At 46.4% G+C, this 26,515-nt stretch overlaps 1 non-coding gene across 1 annotated transcript; it reads left to right on the top strand.

Annotated features, from left to right (window-relative positions):
* The first annotated feature begins 12,592 nt into the window (after positions 1–12,592).
* Positions 12,593–12,699, top strand: LOC135271931 (U6 spliceosomal RNA). The gene has a single exon (XR_010340062.1). It is a non-coding gene; the product is annotated as a U6 spliceosomal RNA (small nuclear RNA).
* The last annotated feature ends 13,816 nt before the right edge of the window (positions 12,700–26,515 follow it).

The following is a 26,515-nucleotide window of genomic DNA, read 5'->3' as shown; positions in this document are numbered from 1 at the left end:
ACCACGGCTCTGTGAAATACTCCATTTCCCAGACTGCATTGTAGCCGGTGTGATCATGTGACTATGTTTCCAACAATGGAATGAGAATGGAAGTGAAGTCTACGTCCTCTTCCTTAGAAAGGAAATCCTTGGCCTCCATTCCCTCCTTTTCTCCCCTTCTGATGGGCTGTTTGTGGGTGTGATTTCACTCAGTTCTGACCATGCATATGAGGACATAACCACTCGTAGGGGGTGATGACACACCAGATAGAAGAAACACTGGTTTGAGTGACTGTGAGCAGCAGAGCTTACCCTCACCTGGACTGTTAAACTCTGGACTGAGAGAAAGAGAGAGAAAGCCACAATAGGTTGCTGGGAATAGGAGAGAGATATTGTTGTTTCAGCAGCTTAGCCTAAATCTCAGCTAACACAATGGCAGAATCACTATGGAGCTTTTGAAAGACAGAGATAAATCTTACTCTTTTCAAAAATTTGCATTATCTGCATGGTAAACCCCTCCATCTTTTGACTTTACAAATATGAAGGCTTTATGCGAGTGAAAGTCTTGGTAGAAATCAAGGAAAGACACTGGTTTCCATAGCTGGGCTGGCAGAGCACAGACCAGGGAAAACACATGCGGGATACACCACACACTGAAATGATTTCACAGAAGCAGATGCTCCAAGCCAAAGGTTCCCATGACAATAGGAGCTTGTCTGAATTCACAGAAATCAGGGAGGGCCTGGACTTTGCATAGAATCTGAAATGGAAGAATGTTCGAATTCAATCTAAGTCACAGGGGACAGGAGAATCTCAATGGACACCTGAGCCAAAACAGAATAATTAATCCAAGAAGGTAGGAATGTGTAAGAGTCAAGAGTACAGATTCTAGAGTTGGACTTAATTTCCAATCTCTACACTACCACCTACAATTATGTAACTTCAGGGAAGTAACTTGAACATCTGTGAACTGGGTATAATAATAATATCTAACTTATAGTGTTATCATAGAGAAATAAAATGGATAACATAAATAATGCATGCAAAACACTTAGCAGAGTGCTTGACTGAGCAGAACGCCTTGTAACCCCCAATGGGTTCACCTTCCCTGCTACCTAGACAGAGCCGATTTCTCAAGACAGAGGAATTGCAATAGGGAAACAGTAACTCACACAGGGCCCACTGTGTGAGAGACTGCAGTTTTATTATTATTCAAATCAGCCTCCCTGAGCATTTGGGGATGAGAGTTTTTAGGATAAATTTGGTGGGTAGGGGAAGGCCGGTGAGTTGAGAGTGCTGATTGGTTGGGTCAGAGATGGAATCACAGGGAGTCAGAACTGTCCTCTCACTGAGTCAGTTCCTGGGTGGCGGCCACAAGATCAGATGAGCCACTTTATGGATCTGTGTGGTGCCAGCTGACCCATCAAGTGCAGGGTCTGCAAAATATCTCAAGCACTGATGTTAGGAGCAGTTTAGGGAGGGCCAGAATCTTGTAGAGTCCAGCTGCATGACTCCTAAACCATAATTTCTAATCTTGTACCTAATTTGTTAGTCCTACAAAGGCAGTCTAGTCCCAGGCAAGAAGGAGGTTTGTGTTGGAAAGGGCTGTTATCATTTCTGTTTTAAACTGTAAGTTCCTCCCAAAGTTAGCTCAGCCTTCGTCCAGGAATGAACAAGGACAGTTCGGAGGTCAGAAGCAATATTGCGCTGGTTAGGTCAGATCTCTTTCACTGTCTCAGTTATAATTTTGCAATGGCAGTTTCAGCTTGACATATGATAATGAAAAAATTCGCTTTTATTATTAATGATAACTAACTAATTTCATCCTAATACTCATATGAGACCCAAGCTATCATTCAAGGCTCAGACAAAAATCACTAACTTTGAGGCTCCTTTGGCAAAGTTGTCTGCTCAAAGGTTTCTTACTTGACCAGAGGAAGGAGGTGGGGAGGAGGGTCTCGCTCCAGCATGTGAGGCGTGCAGGACGAGGATCAGGAGCTCCATCGCTTAGATGAGAAAACAAAGTTAAGAAAGGTGCCTGTCAGTCTGTTCAGGCTACTGTAACAAAATACTAGATGTTTATAAACAACAGAAATGTATTTCTCATGGTTCTGGAAAACAGGAAATCCAAGCTCAAGACACAAGCAGATTGGGTGTCTGCTGAAAACCTGCTCCCTCCTAGACAGCTGCCTTCGCAATCCAACTCCATACAGCAGTAAGAGTTGAAGGGTCTCTCTGGGGCCTCTTTTTTTCCCTTTTTTTTGAGACAGAGTTTCACTCTTGTTGCCCAGACTGGAGTGCAATGGTGCAATCTCACTTTTAGCTCACCACAACCTCTGCCTCCCTGGTTCAAGCGATTCTCCTGCCTCAGCCTCCCGAGTAGCTGGGATTACAGGCACATGCCACCATGCCCTGCTAATTTTGTATTTTTAGTAGAGATGGCATTTCTCCCTGTTGGCCAGGCTGGTCTCGAACTCCTGACCTCAGGTGATCCTCCTGTCTCAGCCTCCCAAAGTGTTGGGATTACAGGCATGAGCCACCTCGCCCAGCCTGAGACCTCTTTTATAAGCACATTAATTCCATCATGAGGGCATAGCCTCACCTCTCAAAGCCTCCACCTCTGTAGAGGGGTGGGGCAGAAGGTGAAGATTTCAACCTATGAATTCCGCAGGTACCAGTATAAACAGACCATAGCAGTGCCTGAGATAGCAAGTTAGTGGCAGAACTAGAAGTAAAATCACATCATTTGAATTCCAAGGCATTTTTGCAAAAACAGATTGAGAACAAAAAATAACACTTTTACTGATGTTTCAGATGACCCCATGCCTCCCTACTCCTTCCCCCATGTCCCTTCTCAGTAAGCAACTCACTATCCTTTCAGCAACTCAGGCAAGAAAGCTGCCGTCATTCTGTCCTTCCTATTTTCCCTTGCCCTCGTTTTCAAGTTGTGTCTATTTCATCTCCAAATTGCTCTGAAATTCATGTACCTCTTCCCGCCTCCACTGCCACCAGCCTGTTTCAGGCTGCCCACAGTAGCCTCTTAATTGGTATCCACATTGGACCTCTCATTTTTCTCTCCTCTTGGCAGCCAAAGACTTTTTTTTAAAATCCAATTGTAATAATTCCTGTTCCTGCCTAATACCTTCCACTGGTTTCCCACAGACTCAGGACAAAGTCCAATCAGCCACCTGGTTAGTTTTAGCTTACAACACTCTCACTGGGTTTGTTTGTTTGTTTGTTTGTTTGTTTTGAGACAGAGTTTTGCTCTTGTTGCCTTGTCGCCCAGGCTGGAGTGCAGTGGCATGACCTCAGCTCACTGCAACCTCTGCCTCCCAGATTCAAGTGATTCTTTTGCCTCAGCCTCCCGAGTAGCTGGGATGACAGGCTTGTGCCACAATGCCTGGCTAATTTTGCATTTTTAGTAGAGACGGGGTTTCACCATGGTCACCAGGCTGGTCTCGAACTCCTGACCTCAGGTGATCCACCCACCTCAGCCTCCTAAAGTGCTGGGATTACAGGCATGAGCCACCACACCCGGCCTCTCACTGGATTTCTAAGTACAAACCACACCAGCTTTTCTCTTTCTAGGACCAAATTCTCTGCTTTTGAATTTTCCTCAGTTTCCTCAGCCTGGGACGGTCTTTCCTTCTCGACTTCCCTTCATCCAGCCAACTCATTCATTCAAAAACATTTTTAAGCTCCTAGTATGTGCCAAACACTGTTCTAGGCCACTGAGGTAGTTAAGCTGTTTTGTACCATGAACCCTATTAGTAGCTTGGTGAAACTTTATGGACCCTTATTCAGGCAGAGGCTTTATAAACGCATAAAATAAACACAAAGGCAGGCCGGGCAGGGTGGTTCATGCCTGTAATCCCAGCACTTTGGGAGGTTGAGGTGGGTGGATCACAAGGTCAGGAGTTTGAGACCAGCCTGACCAACATGGTGAAACCCCGTCTCTACTAAAGATACAAAAAAAACTTAGCCAGCCATTGTGGCACACACATGTAATCCCAGCTACTTGGGAGGCTGAAGCAGGAGAATCGCTTGAATCCAGGAGGTGGAGGTTGCAGTGAGCCGAGATCACACCACTGCACTCCAGCCTCGGCAACGAGGCGAGACTTCGTCTCAAATAAATGAATCAATAAATAAAAATAAACACAAAGGCTTATAAAAGAAGCCATATCTATTGAAACAGTTACCAAAGTATTTTTAAATTGTGATATAGTAACTTACATTATTTCTTTTTTTTTTCTTCCCGAGGCAGAGTTTTGCTCTTCTTGCCCAGGCTGGAGTGCAATAGCAAGGTCTTGGCTCAGCTCACTGCAACCTCCAGCCCCACTCCCCCATGTTCAAGTGATTCTCCTGCCTCAGCCTCCCAAGTAGCTGGGATTACAGGTACCCGCCACCATGCCTGGCTAATTTTTGTATTTTTACTAAAGATAGGGTTTCACTATGTTTGCCAGGCAAACTCCTGACCTCAGGTGATACACCCACCTCAGCCTCTCAAAGTGCTAGGATTATAGGCATGAGCCACCATGCACAGCCTCACATATTTCTTTATTCAGCATAAATGATATTCTAAGATATCTATAAACCTGTAGCATGTGACACAGCGTCAAGTCCAGTTTATACTACTGTGGTTTGTTGCCTACATTCATGACAAGGAAATGCTAATTTTTTTTTCTTTGGAAATACTAAATTTCAATTAGGGATTAGTGAAAATAAAGATGCGGGTTTTATTTTTATATCCAAATTTATAGAGCCCAAACTCTATCCACAGACCCCAGAGGTTCCCCTGGATTAGTTTAATACTGGGGAATATACGAGGAAACCAGACTGACACAGGAACTTAGTAGTTGGAGCAGGCTGATAATAAACGAGATAATTTCACAAGATAATTGTAATGAGTTGTTGAAGGAAAAAAAGTAAAATAATTCCAGATGATAATGAGTCCTTGAAAGAAAATAAAATGATCAAGATTAACTTGCAGCTAGGATGAGGTGACCCCAGCTAAAACCCAAAGGAGGAGAAGGAACTAGTCCCATGAAAAGCCAGGGAAGAGCGCTGCAAAGGAGTCAAGACAAGTGGGCCCGGTGCGGCAAGGTGACATGGTTTGTATCTGTGTCCCCAGGCAACTCTCACGTTGAATTGTAATCCTCGATGTTGGAGATGGGGCCTGGCGGGAGGTGTTGGATCCTGGGGGCGTATTTCCCCCTTGGTGCTGTTCTCATGATAGAGTTCTCATGAGATAAGGTGATTTAAAAGTGTGTGGCAGCCGAGTGTGGTGGTTCATGCCTGTAATCCCAGCACTTTGGGAGGCTGAGGCAGGGAGATCACAAGGTCAGGAGTTCGAGACCAGCCTGACCAACATGGTAAAACCCCATCTCTACTAAAAATACAAAAAATTAGCTGGATGTGGTGGCACACGCCTGTAATCCCAGCTACTTGGGAGGCTGAGGCAGGAGAATCGCTTGAACTCAGTTGGTAGAGGTTGCAGGGAGCCAAGATTGTGCCATTGCACTCCAGCCTGAGGGACAGAGCAAGACTCTGTCACAAAAGAAAAAGAAAAAAAAAGTATATGGCACCTTCCCGCTCTCTCTCTTGCTCCTGCTCCATGCCTGCTTCTCTTCACCTTCCCCAATGATTGTAAGTTTCCTGAGGCTTCCCCAGAAGTAGAAGCTTCTATGCTTCCTGTACAGACTGCAGAACAGTGTGCCAATTACACAACATTTCTTTATAAATTACCCGGTCTCAGGTATTTCTTTATAGTGATATGTGAACAAACTAATACACATGAGCCAGGCACTGACTACAGTGCAGCCACCGCACAGTGTTGGGAGATGAGGTCAGAGAAACCGGCACACATCAGTCCTAAAGGCCGATGAAGGAAGTCCCTGAGCTCCTACTGGGGTTCCCTTCTCTGGAACTTTAGGATGCCATTGACAGCATCCCGAGTTATTCTGGGAGCCCTTGAGATCATGCGAGTGAAAGGACCTGGTAAACCCACCTCTCTGGGAGTTCCCATGGGTCACACATCATCCCATTAACTCACAGTTGTCCTGTGAAGTGCGTGCTGTGAGGGCCCCCATTTCTCTAAGGGGTTAAATAATTTGCTGAAGGTCACGTAAGTGGTACATGACAAAGCTAGAATTCAGGCTAAGCTACCTGACTCTCTAAAGCAGTTTCACTTGACCTTTTCCACCTCTTGTCAGTTTTGTTGTTTTGTGTTTTGAGACAGGATCTCACTCTGTCACCCAGGCTGAAGTCCAATGGCACAAATTCAGCTCAGTGCAACCTCAGTCTCTGGGGCTTAATTGCTCCTCCAGCCTCAGCCTCCAAAGTAGCTGAGACTACAGGTGCACACCACCACACTTGGCTAATTTTTTTTTTTTTAGTAGAGACAGGGCTTCACCATGTTGCCTAGGCCAATCTCCTGAGCTCAAGCAATCCTCCCACTTCGGCCTCCCAAAGTGCCAAGAATACAGGCCTGGCCCACGTGAACTATTTCAAATCAAATTCACCCGCTTCCCCAATTGCTCCCAGAACATGACTGTCCACACACGATTCTTTCCCCCATGCAGAGCAGGGTCTCCAAGGAGGAGAAGCTAAAATCCAGCCTGAGCAGCTAAATGCTGCATGGCCTGAGGGAAGCCACTTAGCCTCTGTTAAAACCAGCATAACCATGGCAACCCACTTCCGGAGCCAGCATTGTAAGAGTCCAGCAGAGAAAATCAGCCTGAATCAGTGGAAGGAGACTCGGTGTTCCATTCTCTCTCTTTTTTTTTTTTTTAATTTTGTTTTTCTTTTTTTTTACTTGCCATCCAGTAACAAGGTGTTCCATTCTCTCTAAGGACAGCTGGCTTGTCCTCCCCCAGCACTCTGAAGGGCTCAAAGCAGCCCCCTCCACAGCCCACCCCGACCTCAAGGCTTGCTGTCAGCCCACTAGGGACTCCTCATCCTTCTGGGTGCTCTTGGTCCCCATCCCCTTCCCACCAGAAGGTTCTCTCCTGAAACAGATAAGGGCTGAGACTTTGCAGGGCACAGACTTTTGCTGTGTTCACCTTCCTAAAACAGCCCCGGTCCAGCCAGGCAGCGTCTCCTTCCCAGTTTCAGGGAGATAAGAAAAAGAGGGAGAATCAGACAGAGGATGAGGGTTGTGCAGCTCTTTTCTATTTTCCCACTACTCTGTGTCTTCTCTTTCTTTTTGTTCTGTGTGTGTGTGTGTGTGTGTGTGTGTGTGTGTGTGTGTGTGTCAGAGTCTCATTCTGTCACCAGGCTGGAATACAATGGCACAATCTCTGGTCACTGCAACCTCTGCCTCCCAGGTTCAAGCAATTTGTCCTGCTTCAGCGTCGTGAGTAGCTGGGATTACAGGCGCCCACCATTATGCCTGGATAATTTTTATATTTTTAGTACAGATGGGGTTTCACCATGTTGGCCAGGCTGGTCTCGAGCTCCTGACCTCAAGTGATCTGCCCGCCTTGGCCTCCCAATGTGCTGGGATTACAGGCATAAGCCACCGCCCCTGGCCTCTTTTCGCTCTTTCTCCAACAACTAGACCTCAGAGCCTTCCCTTCAAGGCCCCTTGGATCACTCCTTCCAGTGAGTGCTTCAGCCTAAAGTATTTGAAATACAGGTTCTTCCCGCTTCGTCCAGGTGTGTGGGGGCAATGTGAGCCCTGCCTCCTCCTGCTGCCTCCAGGATGGGAAAAAGAATCAGCAGTTTTGTGCTCTGGTTTATTTCAGGCCTTCACCCAATGCACAAAGACCTTGCTGGGCTGGGAGTCATTTCATTGCTCTGGGACCAAGTGCTTTCCCAGCAGCATGGGCCACCTCTTTTAGACCATATAGTGCATCTTCCCACCCTTTTAATTTCACTGTCATCTGCAAGACTGAGGATGTCCCAGAAATGACAGAGGGTAACTTTTACTGAGTCTTCAGCCATGTGCTAAGTGCCTTACACATGTTTCCTCGTTTAAACTTCCTAATTATGTTATGAGATGGGTACTTGTATTATCCCAGTATTGGCCAGGCATAGAGGTTCATGCCTGTAATCCCAGAACTTTGGGAGGCCGAGGCGGGCAGATCATAAAGTCAGGAGTTCTAGACCAGCCTGACCAACATGGTGAAATCCTATCTCTATAAAAATACAAAACTTAGCTGGGCGTTGTGGCATGCGCCTGTAATCCCAGCTATTCAGGAGGCTGAGGCAGGAGAACTGCTTGAACCCAGGAGGCAGAAGTTGCAGTGAGCCGATGCCACTGCACTCCAGCTTGAGTGACAGAGCAAGACTCCACCTCAAAACAAACAAACAATTATTTTGCAGGACAGAAAACTGATGTTTAATTTTTTCCAAAGAGATCTCATTACATTGCCCAAGTTGGAGTGCAGTGGCTATTCACACATGGGCAATCCTGGGCTACAGCCTTGAACTCCTGGTCTTCAGCATCCTCCTGCCTCAGCCTCCTGAGTAGCTGGGATTAGAGAAGCTGTTATTTAGAAAGTTTAATAATTTGCTCAAGATCACTTAAGCTTTTACATTCAGGTCATCTGACACCATGGCTTTTATCTCCCTCCCTAGATATGGTCCGTTGGTCAAAGAACAGTCTAGATCCTTTCCGCGGCAATTAGACCAACGTTTACTTTGGACCCCAGATTGATTTGCCAACATTAGATGACGTGGATGCTGTTGTGTCATGGGGACTCCTACACAGATACTGTAAAATGCCTCTGTGAATGGAAAACATTAACTGGCCCTCGGCTTACTATGGGCGTCCCCCGGAAGCGCAGATTCGCCTGACTCATACGCGTGGCAGACACCTAATGGTGGCAGCAGCCTCCTTCTTTGATGTGGCTTCCCTCTTGCGCTCATCTTGCCAAACTGCGAGAGAGAAATAAAATTCCTTCCATTAGACTAAATTCCTACTCATCTCCCCGCAGCTCCTCAGGAGGGAGGGAAAGCAAAGCAAAGGGAGCGAGCGGGCGGGCGGGGGAGGTGGGAGCGGGCTCACCGTGCGCGGGAGGGAGACAGGCTCCACCAACCTGAACGACCTGACACTCTGCCTCTCACGGTTGACGGACTCAAAATACGTGAAGAGGTGGATGGCTCCCCTCAAGCTGTGCTCACAACACAATAGACACTGAACTGCCAGGAAAAGAATAAACGCTAGGAGATGGAGACCTCGTGCAAAGAAATGGGAGGGGCCCTTGTCAGGTTTTCATTTCTGGCCTGTCCCCAAGAACCTCAGGACCTAGTTCTCAGCCTGGGCCCTCGCACCGTCAGGGCACTCCCTGGCTTCCATGTCTTGGCCTCAGGTTTCCCTTGGAAGAAGGGAAGCCTAAATGGGCTCAGGACTCTTCCGGAAAATAAACTCACGAAACTCTGAGACCCAGGATGCAGCCTCAAGAGTCCTTTGAAATCGTTTCCTCCTGGGAAACACAAGGCCTTAGCCTTCAGGGGCTTACAGTTGTAAGTGGGAGTCATTATGTAAATGAACACTTTCTTCATGTGATTCAATGTTACAGATGCTTGTGGGGGGCGGGGCACACCTCTTCCTTCCCCTGAAGGGAATTTCACTGATATAACTCCGGGTCTCTCTCTTTGCCCTTTTATACATTCCACACTCTGGAGGTGGAGTGATATGGTTTGGCTGTGTCCCCACCCAAATCTCATCTTGAATTGTAGCTGCCATAATTCCCACGTGTTGCGGAGTGACTTATTGGGAAATAATGGAATCATGGAGGCAGTTTCCCCCATACTGTTCTTGTGGTAGTGAAGAAATCTCACGAGATCCGATGGTTTTATAAGGGGAAATTTCTTTCGTTTGGCTCTCAGTCTCTTCTTGCCGGCTGTCATGTAAGATGTGCCTTTCACCTTCTGCCATGATTGTGAGGCCTCTCCAACCATGTGGAACTGTGAGTCCGTTAAACCTCTTTTTATTTATAAATTACCCAGTCTTGGGTATATCTTTATCAGCAGTGTGAAAACGGACTAATACTTGGAGTGACTTATCTACTTGGTAAATTTGGAAAAACAACTGTGTATGTTCAGTTCTGTTCTTCCTTTTATTCTCTTGCAGCCAGGCCTGGCCAAGGGTAGTGCATGATCTCCCTGCTCCTTCATGCTGCAAGTTCCCCCAGGGCTATAGCCTCTCCCCAGCCCACCCCTGGTGAGCACTCCTGAGAATGGGCCAGTGATCCACCTGATTCTGGGGTTCATTTGGTTCTCACACTAGGTGATATCTTCCTACCTATCTGTAGCAGTAATAAAGGTGACATTTGGCCTCCAGCTTTTTATTCCCTTCTTTCTCCTCTCTCCTTCTTCTCCTCCCTCCCTCCTTCCCTCCTTTTTTCCCTTCCTTCCTTTCTTCCATTGGAGTTTTGCTCTTGTTGCCCAGGCTGGAGTGCAATGGTGCAATCTCAGTTCATTGCAACCTCCCCCCGCTGGGGTCAAGTGATTCTCCTTCCTCAGCCCCGCCAAATAGCTGGGATTATAGGTAGCCGCCACCATGCCCAGCTAAGTTTTGTATTTTTAGTAGAGACAGAGTTTCACCATGTTGACCAGGCTTGTCTCGAACTCTTGACCTCAGGCGATCCACCTGCCTCAAACTCTCACTCTTGATCATGGATCAGTTCTATTTAGAACCCCAAAGCCCAGAACACTGCCTGGCACATAGCAGCACTCAACAAATATTTGTTGAATAAATGAATATAAAACAATCTGAGGCCAGTGGCTCACGCCTGTAATTCCAGCACTTTGGGAGGCCGAGACAGGCAGATCACTTGAAGTCAGGGGTTCAAGACCATCCTGGCCAACATGGTGAAACCCTGTCTCTACCAAGAAATACAAAAATTAGCCAGACATGGTGGTGCATGCCTGTAGTCCCAGCTACTAGAGAAGTTGAGGTGGGAAAATCACTTGAATATGGGAGGCACAGAGATTGCAGTGAGCCGAGATCGCACCGCTACACACCAGCCTGGGCAACAAAGTAAGACCCGGTATCAAAAAAAAGAAAAAAAGTCCAAGAACAAGATATAAGTGCTGAGTGTTGAGGAATATAACTGTACTTCTCAAAGTGTGGTCCAGGAACCCTGGGGTTCCCTAAGACTTCAGAGAACCATGAGGTCAAAACTATTTTCATAATGATACTATTGACGGAGTCGAACTCTGTAAAACATTTGAAGAGATTTATTCTGAGCCAAATATGAGTGACCATGGCCCGTGACACAGCCCTCAGGAGGTCCTAAGAACATGTGTCCAAGGTGGTTGGAGCGCAGCTTGGTTTTATACATTTTAGAGAGGCATGAGACATCAATCAGATACATTTAAGAAATGCATCGTTGGATCCAGAAAGGCGGAACAACTCAAAGTGAGGGAGGGGGGCTTCCAGGCTATAGGTCAATTTAAACATTTTCTAGTTGACAATTGGTTGAGTTTGTCTAAAGATCTGGGATATAGAGAAAGGGAATGTTCAGGTAAAGATAAAGATTGTGGAGACCAGAGTTCTTTGGAATTTTTGTAGTGGCTGCCTTTAGAGACAATAGATGACAAATGTGTCCTATTCAGATCTTAGTTAATCTCTTTAGCATTGGGAGGGTCTGGAGGAAAAAGCTCCCAGCTTGCCAGCTGTTCTTTGTTAGAAAATGATTTGGCGCTGCTTTTCATTAAAAAGAAAAGCCTAGGCCAGGTGCAGTGGCTCACGCCTGTAATCCCAGCATTTTGGGAGGCCAAGGGCCGGATCACCTGAGGACAAGAGTTCGAGACCAGCCTGGCAAACATGGCAAAACCCTGTCTCTACTAAAAATAGAAAAATTAGCCAGGCATGGTGGCTGGTGCCTGTAATCTCAGCTACTTGGGAGACTGAGGCAGGAGAATCGCTGGAACCCAAGAGGCAGAGGTTACAGTGAGCCAAGATCACACCGTTGCACTCCAGCCCAGGCAGCAACAGCAAGACTTTGTCTCAAAAAAAGAAAAAAAATTAAGTTAAACAATAAAAATAAAAGCCGTACTGAGGACTCCCTTGCAATCTGCCTAAGTGATTTCTTCTTAACTCCTATATCACTAATATAAAGCAAACTAGACCGGAGAACTTTGTGGAAAAACAGATTCGAGGTTCCTCCCCTCTATATTGTAATTTGGTAGAGCTGGGACAGAGCTCTGAAAATTTGTATTTCGTAAGAACTCTCCCAGTAATTGTGATCATCAGTCATTAGTAGAAACAATAAACATATTAAAAATTTGGAGACATACAATTGTCAGAGAAGGCTTCAGTTATTCAACACTCATTTCTCATGTACAGACTATGTTCCAGGGACCATTGGGAACATTGGGCAGACACCTGTGAACAAGACTCAAGCCCTGTTCTAAAGAAGCTCACAGACAAGTGAGAGAGATGGAGGTAGAGAACTGGAGCACACAGTGTTGTATCTGACAGGGAAAATGGAGTGCTTTGGAACACAGATTCAGGGTTCCTCACTTCAGAAGAGCTGACCTCAGATGATACAGAGGAGCTAGAGAACCAAGAAGAATGGGTGACAAGGACATCATGAGTGATGGCCTAGAGCCAGATGGCTGTGATGCTTCTGTTGTGGATGGTGATTAAAAAGCAGGTTCAGCGCTCACTTCGGCAGCACATAAACTAAAATTGGAACGACACAGAGAAGATTAGCATGGCCCCTGCGCAAGGATGACATGCAAATTCATGAAGCATTCCATATTTTTTTTTTAATAAAAATAGTAATAATAATAATAAAAGCAGGTTCAGGCTGTGCGAAGTAGGTCACACCTGTAATCCCAGCACTTTGGGAGGCCAAGGCAGGCGGGATCACCAGAGGTCGGGAGTTGGAGACCAGCCTGGCTTAAATGGCGAATCCCTGTCTTTACTAAAAATACAAAATTAGCCAGGCATGGTGGCATGTTTTAGAGACGGGGTTTCACCATGTTGGCCAGGATGGTCTCTATCTCCTGACCTCGTGATCCGCCCACCTCAGCCTCCCAAAGTGCTAGGATTACAGGCATGCATCACCACGCCCAGCCAACTCTAAAATATTTTAAGAGATTTATTCTGAACCAAATGTGAGGACCATGACCCAGGACACAGCCCTAGGAGGTCCTGAGTACGTGTGCTCCTGTGGTTGAGTTACAGCTTGATTTTATATATTTCAGGAGAGTTACAAGCAGACATCAGTCAATACATGTGAGGTATACATTGGTTCAGTCCAGAAAGGCCAAACAACTCAAAGTGGAGGTCTTGAAAGGACTTCTAGGTCATAAGTAGATTCAGAGATTTTTTTGTTTGGCAATTGTTTGAGAGTTAAGTTCTTATCTAAAGACCCAGAATCAATACAAAGGAGTGCCTGGGTTAAGATAAGAAATTGTGGAGATTGCCGGGCACAGTGGCTCACGCCTATAATCCCAGCACTTTGGGAGGCCGAGACAGGTGGATCACGAGGTCAAGAGATCGAGACCATCCTGGTCAACAAGGTGAAACCGTGTCTCTACTAAAAAATACAAAAATTAGCTGGGCATGGTGGCGCACGCCTGTAGTCCTAGCTACTCAGGAGGCTGAGGCAGGAGAATTGCTTGAACCCAGGAGGCGGAGGTTGCGGTGAGCCGAGATCGCGCCATTGCACTCCAGCCTGGGTAACAAGAGTGAAACTCCGTCTCAAAAAAAAAAAAGAAATTGTGGAGATTAAATTCTTATTATGTAGATGAAGCCTCATTGGTGGACACCCTTAGAGGCAATAGATGGCAAATGTTTCCTATTCAGACCTTTAAAAGGTGCCAGACTCTCAGCTAATCTCTTCAGGATCCAAAAAGAACCTGGAGAGGGAAGAGGATTCTCTACAGAACGTAAATTTCAGCCAGGAGAGGTGACTCACACCTGTAATCCCCGCACTTTGGGAGGCTAAGGTGGGAGGATCGCTTGAGGCCATGAGTTCTAGACCAGACATACATTTCTCCCACAAGAGATGGCTTTGTGCGGCCATATCTAAATACATCAGATAAACATATTTGGGGATAAAATACTTTAATTTCCTTCAGGGCCTACTATCTGACATGTGGCGCTATACTAGAGTTAGGCTGGAATTTGGTATTTTATTGCTACAAAAGCCTGTTTTGTCAGTCTTAAGAACTCTGTTTTCATGTTTTTCATTGTTGTTAGTTATCTTTTGTTTTTTTTGAGACGGAGTTTCCCTCTTCTTGCCCAGGCTAGAGTGCAACGGCGTGATCTCGGCTCACCATAAACTCTGCCTCCTGGGTTCAAGTAATTCTCCTGCCTCAGCCTTCTGAGTAGCCGGGATTACAGACATGTGCCACCGCTCCCAGCTAATTTTGTATTTTTAGTAGAGATGGATTTTCACCATGTTGGTAAGGGCGGGTCTCGAACTCCTGACCTCAGGTGATCCACCCGCCTCGGCCTCCCAAAGTGCTGGGATTACAGGCAAGAGCCACTGCGCCCGGCGTTGTTTTGTTTTTTTTTTTAGAGGCCAGGTCTCCTTCTGTTGCCCAGGATGGTGTTTTAATGTTGATGCTGGTCAGTTGTGCCTGAATTCCAAAGAAAGGAGGGTATAACGTGGCGTGTCCACCCCCCTTTCCACCATGGCCTAAACTAACTTTTCAGGTATACTTTGGAATTCCCTTGGCCAAGAAGAGGGGTTCAATGCAGTCTGTTGAGTGACTTAACATGTTATTTTTGGTTTATATGGGCAGTACATTAGCCAGCCTGGCAGGGGTGGAAGGGTGGCTTGGGAACAGAGCAAGAGAAGGGCATATAGGTGGGACTGGAGGCTTTTAACCCCAGAGCTGATTGGATTACAACTCTGGGCACACAATGGAGGGTAGCTTGGGGGGTGGCAGACTGAAGAATGGGATGGCCTCTAGTTGGCAATTAGAATAATATGAGTCTCAGGACCATCCAAGGCAGTCAGGAAAATAAGCAACACCGTTCATGCTCATGGTTAAATAAATAAATAAATAAAATAAGCTGCCAAAAATCAGACAGTGGGATAAAATAAATGTAATAAACCCTTCCTGAACTTTCTGTACCCTTTTCTTAGGGGATTTCATGAATCCTTTGGTGTCAGCAGCTCTTAAAATTCTGGGGTCATGGACTCTTGAGACTCTGATGAAAGCTTTTGATAGTCTCTCCAAGAAGACAATGAATTAAAGCAAGAAATTGTACGTGGCTAGGCAGCATTTCTCCACTGTCATGTTCCCTTCCCTTTGTATCTTCTTTCTGAGAGGTCATTTGATAAGGGATGGGGGGCAGTGGGAGAAAAAAGATGCTTTCAGCAGAATCAGGCACCAGAGCTTTCCTAGAAGAGGTAGTGAATATTCGCAGCAGAAAGTTTGGGGGTAGAAATTTTATTCTGAACTACAGGAAGCCTCTTCCTGATGTCAGAGGCATTTGAACCAGAGCATATTGAGTAAGGGCTGCGTAAAATGAGGCTGAGATCTACTGAGTTACATTCCCAGATGGTTAAGGCATTCTAAGTCACAGGATGAGATAGGAGGTCAGCACAAGATACAGGTCATAAAGACCTTGCTGACAAAACAGGATGCAGTAAAGAAGCCAGCCCAAACCCACCAAAACCAAGATGGTCATAAGAGTGACCTCTGGTCGACCTCAGTGCTACACTCCCACCAGCACCATGACAGTTTACAAACACCTGGCAACCTCAGGAAGTTACCCTATATGGTCTAAAAAGGGGAGGCATGAATAATCCACCCTTTGTTTAGCATATCATCAGGAAATAACCATAAAAATGGGCAACCAGCAGCCCTCAGGACTTCTCTGTCTATGAGTAGCCATTCTTTCATTCCTTTATTTTCCTAATCAATTTGCTTTCACTTCACTCTAGGGACTCACCCTAAATTCTTTCTTGTGAGAGATCCAAGAACCCTCTCTTGGGGTCTGGATGGGTACCCTCTTCCTGTAACAATGGGAAGTAAAAAAAGAGCAATACAGGAATGGAAATGTGAAAGGAAAATAAATCTTGAGACTCCACAATCGCAAAGTCAAGGGAAAGACAAGCTGCGAACTATGTCAGGCAAACCTGCCTCCCACTTGATTCCTAAATAAGATAGCCCCTGTGAGGTCTTTTAGGCTGACTGATGGCGCCATTGACGCTAGGGCAATCCCTGTGACGTGCACCAGACACCTCTGGAGGGCCTTCCAGAATTAGAAAACCTGAAGGAGCTGGAAGATCATGAAAAACGGAAGAATTCTTAGGTTAGTTAGAATTCTGCAGCTCCTAACTAACCTGAGACATTCTTCTATTGTTTCTTATTCCCACCTCAGTTGACAAGGTCATTGGACTTTGCAATGGACCTTGGTCAACCTCGTGACTGCACACCCTACGACCCCTTCCCAGCTTGCAAAAAACTGCCCTAAACTGTAACTTCTGTAACTTTCCACTGCCCACCCCAAACCTATAAAACCAACTCCTATCCCACCACCCTCCACTGACTCCCTTTTCATACTCAGCCCGCCTGCACCCAGGTGAATAAACAGCCGTGTTGCTCCCACAAAGCCTGTTTGGGGGATCTCTTCATTCAGAGCACAAATTTTAACAGCTACAAAGATAAAAAGCTCCATACCTCCCTCACAATTTGCCCACAACGAAATTCCTGTGGACAAAGGACAGACAGTACAGAACTCAAATCATCCCTCTGAGGCTCAAGTGAGACAAATGCATATCTGATTGCTTCCTCTGCCCTATTGTTTATGTCAAATTGCAGATTCACTGAGCCAGACTAAATTTTGTATTCAGTGGAAGGCTCATCAAGGACTCTAAAGAGTCCACCGCAGCCTTTTGTCTTTTAACTGCTTGTGATCGGGAAGCCTCTGCCTCAAGTTGTGTGCCTTCCCAGACTAAACCAATGTATATCTTACAAGCATTGATGATGTCTCATGTCTCCCTAAAATGCATAAAAGCAAGATGTGGCCGGGCGTGGTGGCTCACGCCTGTAATCCCAGTATTTTGGGAGGCTGAGGCAGCCCAATCACCTGAGGTTGGGAGTTTGAGACCAACCTGACCAACATGAAGAAACCCCCATCTCTAGTATTAAAAAAAAAAAATACAAAATTAGCTGGGCGTGGTGGTGCATGCCTGTAATCCCAGCTACTCAGGGGGCTGAGGCAGGATAATTACTTGAACCCGGGAGGCAGAGGTCGCAGTGAGTCAAGATCACGCCACTGCACTCCAGCCTGGGCGACAACAACAAAAAAGCAAGACATGTCCCGACCACCTTGGGCACATGTCAGGACCTTCCAAGGCTGTGTCACAAGCAGATCCTTAACCTTGAAAAAATAAACTTTCTAAATTGATTGAGACCTGACTCAGATACCTTTTGGTTTACAGAAACAAGGACAGAGTCCAGTTTGGTGGAAGAGGCAAGGGAGCAGTTAACTAGATTTTGCAGGGTTTGGTGGATGCCTCAGTGGAGAAAGTAAAGAGCTGTACTCAGTGAGTAAGAGTGATTGCCTCGTAGTCAGGCTTTCTGGAAATGGACTGTACACTTACACCCAGCGAATACTGCAGCCATAACCAAGGGCAGTTTCCCTCTTCTTATTTCAGTCTCTTGTGAGCCCTCTTCTTCCACACCATTTGGGATGAGTCTTCCTCCAGTCAGGGCTACTGGTCACAGTTTCACAGGCCATTCACTGAACAAGGCAGAGGGGACAGTGGAGACTGAAATCTAGCTGTGCTGGGCTCGCCAAAGCTCTGTGCTGGCACAGGGCGTGTGCAGGCAGAGCGGGCACCATTTTCTGACTCTCACAAAGATGTCCTGCAGGCTGGCGGCAGCGCTGTACCTACACCTGCCTAAGGCTCTGCTCTTTCTCTTTTGCTTCCACCTCCTCCCTTCACCACAGGCAGAAAATTGCACTTGTCAAGTCTCCACAATATGATGCAAGCTAGAAACACTGGCCAAGCTGCCACCTCCCTCCTCCCTCTCCCTTCCCTCTGCCTCTCCTTCTCTCCCTCATCCCTCGCCCAGAGCCCCTTCCACATGGATTCACTTTCTCAGACCAAGTCGATTGAGGTGGAAGGAGAAAAATGACTCAGTATGTGCCAAGTGTGTTTCTCCTACCAATAGCACAAAGAAAACAGACGCAGACAGCTTTCAGCAGCCTCTCTTCTCTCAGCCCAAGCATCAGGCTAAGAGAAACATTGTGAAAAAGACAGCTCATAAATGGTCCCTGAGTGGCAGCCACAGAGTTAAAACCACAGCAGGGCTCTGCCTGCTCCCACAGCTGCAGGCCGATGAGGCTTGGCTGGGTTCCAGATAGCAGGCCTGCAGTGGCCCGGCCTCCAGTGTCTGTCCTACCTCCCCCAGGACCCCAGGCTCAGGCTGGCTTCTTCCCTGCCCTCTGCTCAGGAGGAGCTTGGCCCTGTGGGAACTGGGAGCGTTGCCCCAAAGGCAAGCCCACTGACTTTCTCATTTCAGGAGGCCCCTGCTCACCCTGAGGCACTAGGTACCTGCTTGCCCCTTTCCCAGGCCCGTGGGGCATCTGTCCCTCCCATCTCAGGCTTGAGGGAGAAGCAACAGCCCAGAGCTTGACTGGGAGCAGATAATGAAATTGCCTTTACAAACATCATAACCGAGGAAATTATGACAGTGAAAGAGATCAGGCCGACCCCATCCTCCTTCTAACCTCTGAACTGTCTTTCTTCATTCCTGGATGTAGGCTGAACTAGCCTTGAGAAGGAATTTAGCTTATAGTTTAAACTCTGAAACAAAATGGATAATATCCCTTTCCCAAAAAACCCCTTCTTGCCTGGGACCAGTCTGCCTTTGCAGGACTAACAAATTAGCTACAAGATTAGGTATCATGGTTTAGGGGCCATGCAGCCTCTAGCTGCAAGAGTCTGAACCTCCCAAAATTGCTCCTGGGAATGATATCACTGTTGCAAAACCTAAGATCAGTGCTTGAGATATTTTGCAGACCCTGCAGCAGACGACACCACCCAGACTGATAATCTGGCTCAACCAGTTCTGCGATCCCACCAAGGAGCAGAAGTCAGCAAGAACAACTCACTTTGACCCCCTATGATTTCATCTTAACTGGACCAATCAGCGCTCCCCACTCTCTGAGCCCACACCCGCCAGCCAAATTATTATCCTTAAGAACTCTGATCCCCACATGCTCAGGGAGATTGATTTGAGTAACAGTAAAACTCTGGTCTCCCGCACAGCTGGCTCTGCATGAATTACTCTTTCTCTATTGCCATTCCCGTCTTGAGAAATCAGCTGTCTAGGCAGCCGGCAAGGTGAACCCATTGGGTGGTTCTTCAATTAATTCCACATTAATTCTCACAGCCACCTCCTGGGGCACTCTTGTCTCCATTTCATAGATGAGAAAACTCAGACTCAGAAATACTGTAACGCTTTCTCAGGGTCACCGAGTCCCACCAACTCCACCAACCCATCAGAATTCTCTCCTCTCTCTTTAGTTATGACCACGTGTTGTAACTGCATTGCAGCCTTTTCTTCAAGAGAAATGGCCTCTAGGAGTCTATTTCCAAGATTCACACTTGATAGGGCATTTTTTAGGAAAAGAGAATGGCCAGGTAGTCATACCCCGGAACTCGAGGTCTCTACTTGAGGAGATGTAGGGACAGCAAAACTCCACTTCCATGCTCTTAGGGTCTCAGCTGGGCCCAAAGAGTAAACTGATGTAGATCAATCAAGAGGAGAAAAGCATACAATTTTATTTCATATAAGTTTTACATGGCCCGGGAGCCCTGCTAAGGAAATGAAGACCCCCAAAGAAGCAGCTAGAGTCAGTTACTTATGAATATAGACTGGATTGGACAAGGAGTAGTAAGTTGTGAAGAATAAACTAAATTATGTGGAGAGGCTTAAAAGATAAGAGTTATTGGTTGGCCGGGCGCGGCGGCTCACGCCTGTAATCCCAGCACTTTAGGGGGCTGAGGCGGGCAGATCACAAGGTCAAGAAATTGAGACCAACCTGGCCAACATGGTGAAACCCTGTCTCTACTAAAAACACAAAAATTAGGTGGGCGTGGTGGAATGTGCTAGTAACTACAAGTCCCAGTTACTCGGGAGGCTGAGGCAGAGAATTGCTTGAACCTGGGAGGCGGAGGTTGCAGTGAGCTGAGATCACGCCACTGCACTCCAGCCTGGCGACAAAGTGAGACTCCATCTCAAAAAAAAAAAAAAGATAAGCGTTATTTGAACAAGGTCTGTGCAGAATACTCTTGGTCTCTACTTCTCAACCTCAAAGATAAGAACGTTGTATCTTTCCCACTTTTCATCTCCTGCTTTTAAGAAACTGCACAGGCTGGGCATGGTGGCTCATGCCTGTAATCCCAGCACTTTGGGAGGCCAAGGGGGAGGATCACCTGAGGTCAGGAGTTCAAAACCAGCCTGACTAACAGAAAGAAACCCCGTCTCTACTAAAAATACAAAATTAGCCAGGCACACCTGTAATCCCAGCTACTCGGGAGGCAGAGGCAGGAGAATCCCTTGAACCCAGGAGACGCAGGCTGTGGTGAGCCCAGATCGTGCCATTGCACTCCAGCCTGGGCAACAAGAGTGAAATGCCATCTCAAGGAAGGAAAGAAAGAGAGGGAAAGAAAGAAAGAGAGAAAGAGAGAAAGAAAGAAAGAAAAGAAATAGAGAAAGGAAGGAAGGAGAAAGAAAGAAGAAAGAGAGAGAGAAAGAAGGGAGGGAGGGAAAAAAGGAAGGAAGGAAGGAATAAAGCAAGCACAGAGGTCAGAGTGATCTTGCACCTACTGGTTTCCATGTGTCTTTTTAACTTAAGCAGTCAATATACCAGAATGGCATGTTTGGTGTGGCATATTCTTAATTCTTTCAGAGACCAGGAGTCCATAGTCACCACCATCATCATCATGATCATGATCATCATCATCATCGTGTGCATGTAGGGTGCACTAATACATGCTGGGCAAATAGCAGGCCCTTTCCATTCCACATCGATTCTCACAGCCATTAATACCTCTCCTGGGGCATGATTGTCTCCATTTCACAGGTGAGAAAACTGAGACTCAGAATTACCATAAAGCTTTCTCAGGGCCACTGAGTCCCACCAACTCCACCAACCCATCAGAATTCTCTCCTCCCGTCTCTTTAGTTATGACCACATGTTGTAACTGTATTGCAGCCTTTCTTCAAGAGAAAAAGCCTCTAGGAGTCTATTTCCAAGATTTACACTTGATAGGGCATTTTATAGAAAAAGAGACTAGCCAGATAGTCATTGTTAGACTAGACACAGGATAAAAGAATGTCTGATTAGGCAGCGGTGGCTCACACCTGTAATCTCAGCACTTTGGGAGGTCAAGGTGGGCGGATTGCCTGAAGTCGGGAGTTCAAGACCAACCTGGCTAACATGGTGAAACCCCGTCTCTACTAAAAATACAAAAGTTAGCTGGGTGTAATGGCACAGGCCTGTAGTCCCAGTTAGTTGGGAGGCTGAGGCAAGAAAATCACTTGAACCCGAGAGACGGAGGTTGCAGTGAGCCAAGATCATACCACTGCACTCCAGCCTGGGTGACAGAGCAAGACTTTGTCGGAAAAAAAAAGGAAAAAAAAGAATATCTGGTTAAAAGTCAACTGTGCTGTTGTCTGAAAGTCCGCTGTCGGTCAGGGAGCCAGGGTGTGTGACTTGTTTCCCAGAACATGTCTTAATCCCGTTAGAGTCCATCAGAAAACAGCTTAGGCATTTTATCAGGATCACTGAGTTTCTTCCCAGAAGGAAGTTGTGAATCACATCACATACAAAAAAGGGTCTGTCCCAGACCAGGCCTGGGGCAATTTTTGTTTTCAGTGCTATCACGGTGAACATGACATTCTACTGATGACTAGACCACTCCAATTCAATGATGTGATCATAACACATGGTCGTGCTGTCACAGCAATCACCTGAGGACAGGGTAAGTCTGAACCATCTATGTCTGGCTTATAACACATATGTAATGAATGTTTTATTCTGTGAATGAGTGAACCTTCCCAAATGGAGAAGGAATGAGTGGACTCGATCAACACTGCTCAAAGTGCAACCTGTCATCCTGGGCAGGTCTGTAAACTGTTACTCGACTATGGCAAGGTGAGAAAGAAAAGACATTTTTTATCTGAGGAATATGAGTCCTTTTAAGTGATCAGGCCCAGAGAGGCATTAAAATGAGACAGCAGGCCGGGTATGGTGGCTCACGCCTGTAATCCAAGCACTCTGGAGGCCAAGGTGGGCGGATCGCCTGAGGTCGGGAGTTCAAGACTAGCCTGACCAACATGGTGAAACTCTGTCTTAAAATAAAATAAAATAAATAAATAAATAAAATAAAATGAGACAGCAGTCATGGCTCACTCTACCCCCTTCCACCTTGAGCTATTTATTTTGAAGTCTCCTGCTATATGGACTCTAGACTGACTGTCACCACCAAGTAACCATAAGTTATCCTACTGATGCCGTATGCTAGACGACATTATCCATACACTACAGTTCAACAATATATAGGCAATTAGTAATCAATGTTATTTCTGTAAGCCCATGAGAATTCCTGAAAAACAACTTTTGCAATTGCCCCTCTCCTGATTCACCCTTTTTTCCTTAAAAACTTGAGCCTCTCCTTTATTCTCAGGAGAATCTCCCAGTGTTTCCTGGGCTGCAGTCCTCAGCCTTGGCCCAAATGGACTCTATATTAATTTTTTCTGAGTTTCCTCCTTTATGTCAACAAAGTTAAGCAAAGAAATTGAGAGAATGACATATGTAAAAAGTTTTACAGCAATTTGTGAGAAGTAAAAATTCCTCTTCAAAGTTTCCTTTCTTGTTAAAGAATAAATCATAAGTGTGCTAATAACTTTGTTAAGCCCTATCCTGTGTAGCTGTTGAACGTGCCGTGCTTACAGGCATGTAGTATATTCTATGTCCTTGTACTTTAACCAAGATATCTGTGCTGGACGTGCTCACAGGCATGTCCCAGCTCGCAGACTATGCCCCTTACCTGTTTAGAAAAGTTTTAAGTTGTTGGCCAATCTGGTTTTGGTTTAGACTGTGAGGTCTGGCTCCAGCCAATGGAGATCAAGCACAGCAGTAAGGATGACCCCCAAATGCGTAAGGGATAAAGATGTCTGTTTTTCCTTTGTTCATTGTACTCTCATGACAAGATGGCTAGCAAGGGTACCATTTCTTTGTATGTTTCCTATAGGCCCTCCCAGTTTATGTCCAGGAAGTAAAAATTGCTTGCTGAGAGATCCTTTGTCTCAGTGCTGATTTTTCTTTGCACCACCAAGCATCTGTTTTCAGCACAATTGGACAGTGTCTGTTGAGTCTAAATAATATAGGAGTTTGACGGGGCACAGTGGCTCATTCCTGTAATCCCAGCATTTTGGGAGGCCCAGGCAGGTGGATCACCTGAGGTCAGGAGTTCCAGACCAGCATGGCCAACATAGTGAAACCAATTCTACTAAAAATACAAAAATTAGCCAGGCATGGCGGCAGGTGCCTGTAGTCCCAGCTACTTGGGAGGCTGAGGCAGGAGAATCACTTGAACCCAGGAAGTGGAGGTTGCAGTGAGCTGAGATTGCACCATTGCACTCCAGCCAGGGTGACAAGAGCAAAACTCCTTCTCAAATAATAATAGTGATAATGAAGTGCTGGGATTACAGGCGTGAGCCACCGCACCCAGCCGAGAGGTCCCATTCCTAAGAAAATGCCCTGGCAGAGAAAGGGACCCTGAGTCCCCTCTACACAAACCTTCAGCCAGTCAAACCTAACAACAGCCCCACCTCAGCTGCCCAGTCTTTTTCTGAGGGATATTAGAGGTGTCCTTTCAGGGCTCCCCATCTAAAGCCTCTTAAAGCCATGCTGCAGCTTGAAGACTCAGGACATGTTCTCTCTACCCCACCCCCAAACTTCAGAAAGAACCAGAGAGAATCAGAGACCGTAGCATCAAAGCAGAGCAAAATCCGAGGCTCTGTGTTGTGGCAGGATGGGGGTTTTCTTCCCCCCTTCTCCACTCCTTTCCTTCCTCCCCTCAGCCCCCTCCCCTCCCTTCCTGAGGGGAAGTCTGGTATAATGGAGGAAAGTGACTAGGTGGGCCCAAAACACACAGCAGCTGTCTTCTGAGAGGTGTCAAGAGTACCAAGAGGAAGGCGTGTTGGTTTCCTAGCTGTTCTACTCTGGGTCATCCAAAAGGCTTCGGCCTCCTCCGGGGACAAAGGGGATCTGACACAGCACCTTCACATGGAGCCCAACCTTGTGGGAAGGGCAGAGAAGGAAGGCAGAAAAAGATGGAGCCCGGGCTGGGGTGTGAAGGAGCAGCAAAGACCGGAGAGAGGAGAGCCGCCTATGGTCGCCACACTCTGGAAGAAACATGCAGGTGACTTGAAAGGAAGTTAAAGAAATATCGGCGGCCAGGCATGTGGTGGCTCATGCCTGTAATCCCAGCACTTTGGGAGGCCGAGGCAGATGGAACACCTGAGGTCAGGAGTTTGAGACCAGCCTGGCCAACATGGTAAAACCCTGTCTCTACTAAAAATACAAAAATTAGCCGGGCATGGTGGTGCACACCTGTAACCTCAGCTACTCGGACGGCTAAGACGAGAGGATTGCTTGAACTCAGGAGGCGGAGGTTGCAGTGAGCCAAGGTCACACCACTGCACTCCAGCCTGGGCAACAGAGCAAGACTCTGTCTCAAAAAAACAAAACCAAAAAACAGAAGAAGAAGAAAAGAAACCTCTGGACTTCACATCCGTCATACTAAGATTTTTCTTTGTATGTTCCCTATAGGCCCTCCCAGTTTATGTAACCAAGGAGTTAGAGTGTGCAACCAAGTGGGTGGCCCGTTATTGGAAGGGTGGCAGTCAGGAGGCCAGGCTGGGGAGCAGGTTGCCTGGACTGAATCTTGTCTCTGCCACATATGCCAGTGACTGACCTTGAGTAAGTTTCCCAATCTGTAAAGTAGGTATGAAAACTTTACTTTTATCCTGGGTGCTTACAAGATGTAAATAAATTAACATATGTTGCCGGGCACGGTGGCTCATGCCTGTAATCTCAGCACTTTGGGAGGCCAAGGCGGGTGGATCACGAGGTCAGGAGATTGAGACCATCCTGGCTAATGTGGTGAAACCCTGTCTCTCCTAAAAATACAAAAAAAATTAGCCAGGCATGGTGGCGCAGCCTGTAGTCCCACCTACTAAGGAGGCTGAGGCAGGAGAATTGCTTGAACCCGGGAGGCAGAGGTTGTAGTGAGCTGAGATAGTGCCACTACACTCCAGCCTGGGTGACAGAGCTAGACTCCATCTCAAAAAAAAAAAAAAAAATTAACATATGCAAAGTACATAGTGCTGGATATATCTGAGGTTATTACTACAAATCTGAGCAAGGCTATTTATACATATGTATATATGTATCTACATATATGTGTGTCTGTATATATATATACATGTGTGTGTGCACACACATACACACACACACCTTAGAAGTCCATGGATGCAATGAACAAACATGGTTACAGATTCCTTCGAAAAATCTAGGCTATCATGCTGCCATTACATAGTGTAGGAGTATGTATATTCGTTAACATGCTGATATTGAAAGCTGTTCACAATATAATAAATGAAAAAACCAGATTGCAAATCAGATTGCACCATACAATCCCAGTTTTGTAAAAATACACACATATGTGGATAAGAAAAAGTCTGGAAGGGTAGAGATGAAAAAATGTAGCAGTGGTTATTGAAGTGATTTTTATTATCATCTTTTTATTTCATTGTTTCTTCTAATCTTTTCAACCATTAATGTGCAATATTTATGGATTTTCTTAGGAGAGACAGAAGAACATTGATAGAATCTCTTTCTTTTATGATTTCTTTCACTTGTGCCAGCCAGGCTAGATTGCAGATTTTCCTGAGGAGCATTTGGGGAGAAGGGTGGGAGAGTTTCCCTGGGGTGCCCCTGAACACACAAAACCCCAGCCTGAGTTGTTCAGGACTCACAGCTCTAGCGGTTGAGCTTATTGCTAATAAGCCAGGGGGTGCTGCTGGCTGGCTGGCGTGTCCTGTGTCTTCCTGTTCTCTACTCTTACTGGTTTCATGTGATGGCCTTTGTCTATGACTTTTTCATTTTTTTTTTAAGATGGAGTCTTTCTCTGTCACCCAGGCTGAAGCGTTGTCGTGTGATCTTGGCTCACTGCTGCAACCTCTACCTCCCAGGTTCAAGCAATTCTCCTGCCTCAGCCTCCCAAGTAGGTGGGACTACAGACACCCACCACCACATCCAGCTGACTTTTGTATTTTTAGTAGAGACAGGGGTTTCATCATGTTGGCCAGGCTGGTCTCAAACTCCCGACCTCAGGTGATCTGCCCGCCTCGGCCTCCCAAAATGCTGGGATTACAGGCATGAGCCACTGTGCCCAGCCAGCCCTTAAACTTCCATCATAGAAACCTGAAATGAATCACAGAGTCCAAAGCTCCAGGTTAGAGGTTGGAAGTTCTGAGGCCTGTAGGAAGAGGTGAGAGCCCTTGGGAGCCAAAGCTCGGCCCTCAA

This window comes from Aotus nancymaae, unplaced genomic scaffold (genome assembly GCF_030222135.1).
Source record: "Aotus nancymaae isolate 86718 unplaced genomic scaffold, 86718_ANA_hifiasm-v0.15.2.pri h1tg000006l, whole genome shotgun sequence".
Taxonomy (NCBI): domain Eukaryota; kingdom Metazoa; phylum Chordata; class Mammalia; order Primates; family Aotidae; genus Aotus; species Aotus nancymaae.
This window is presented reverse-complemented; position numbering and strand designations above follow the sequence as displayed.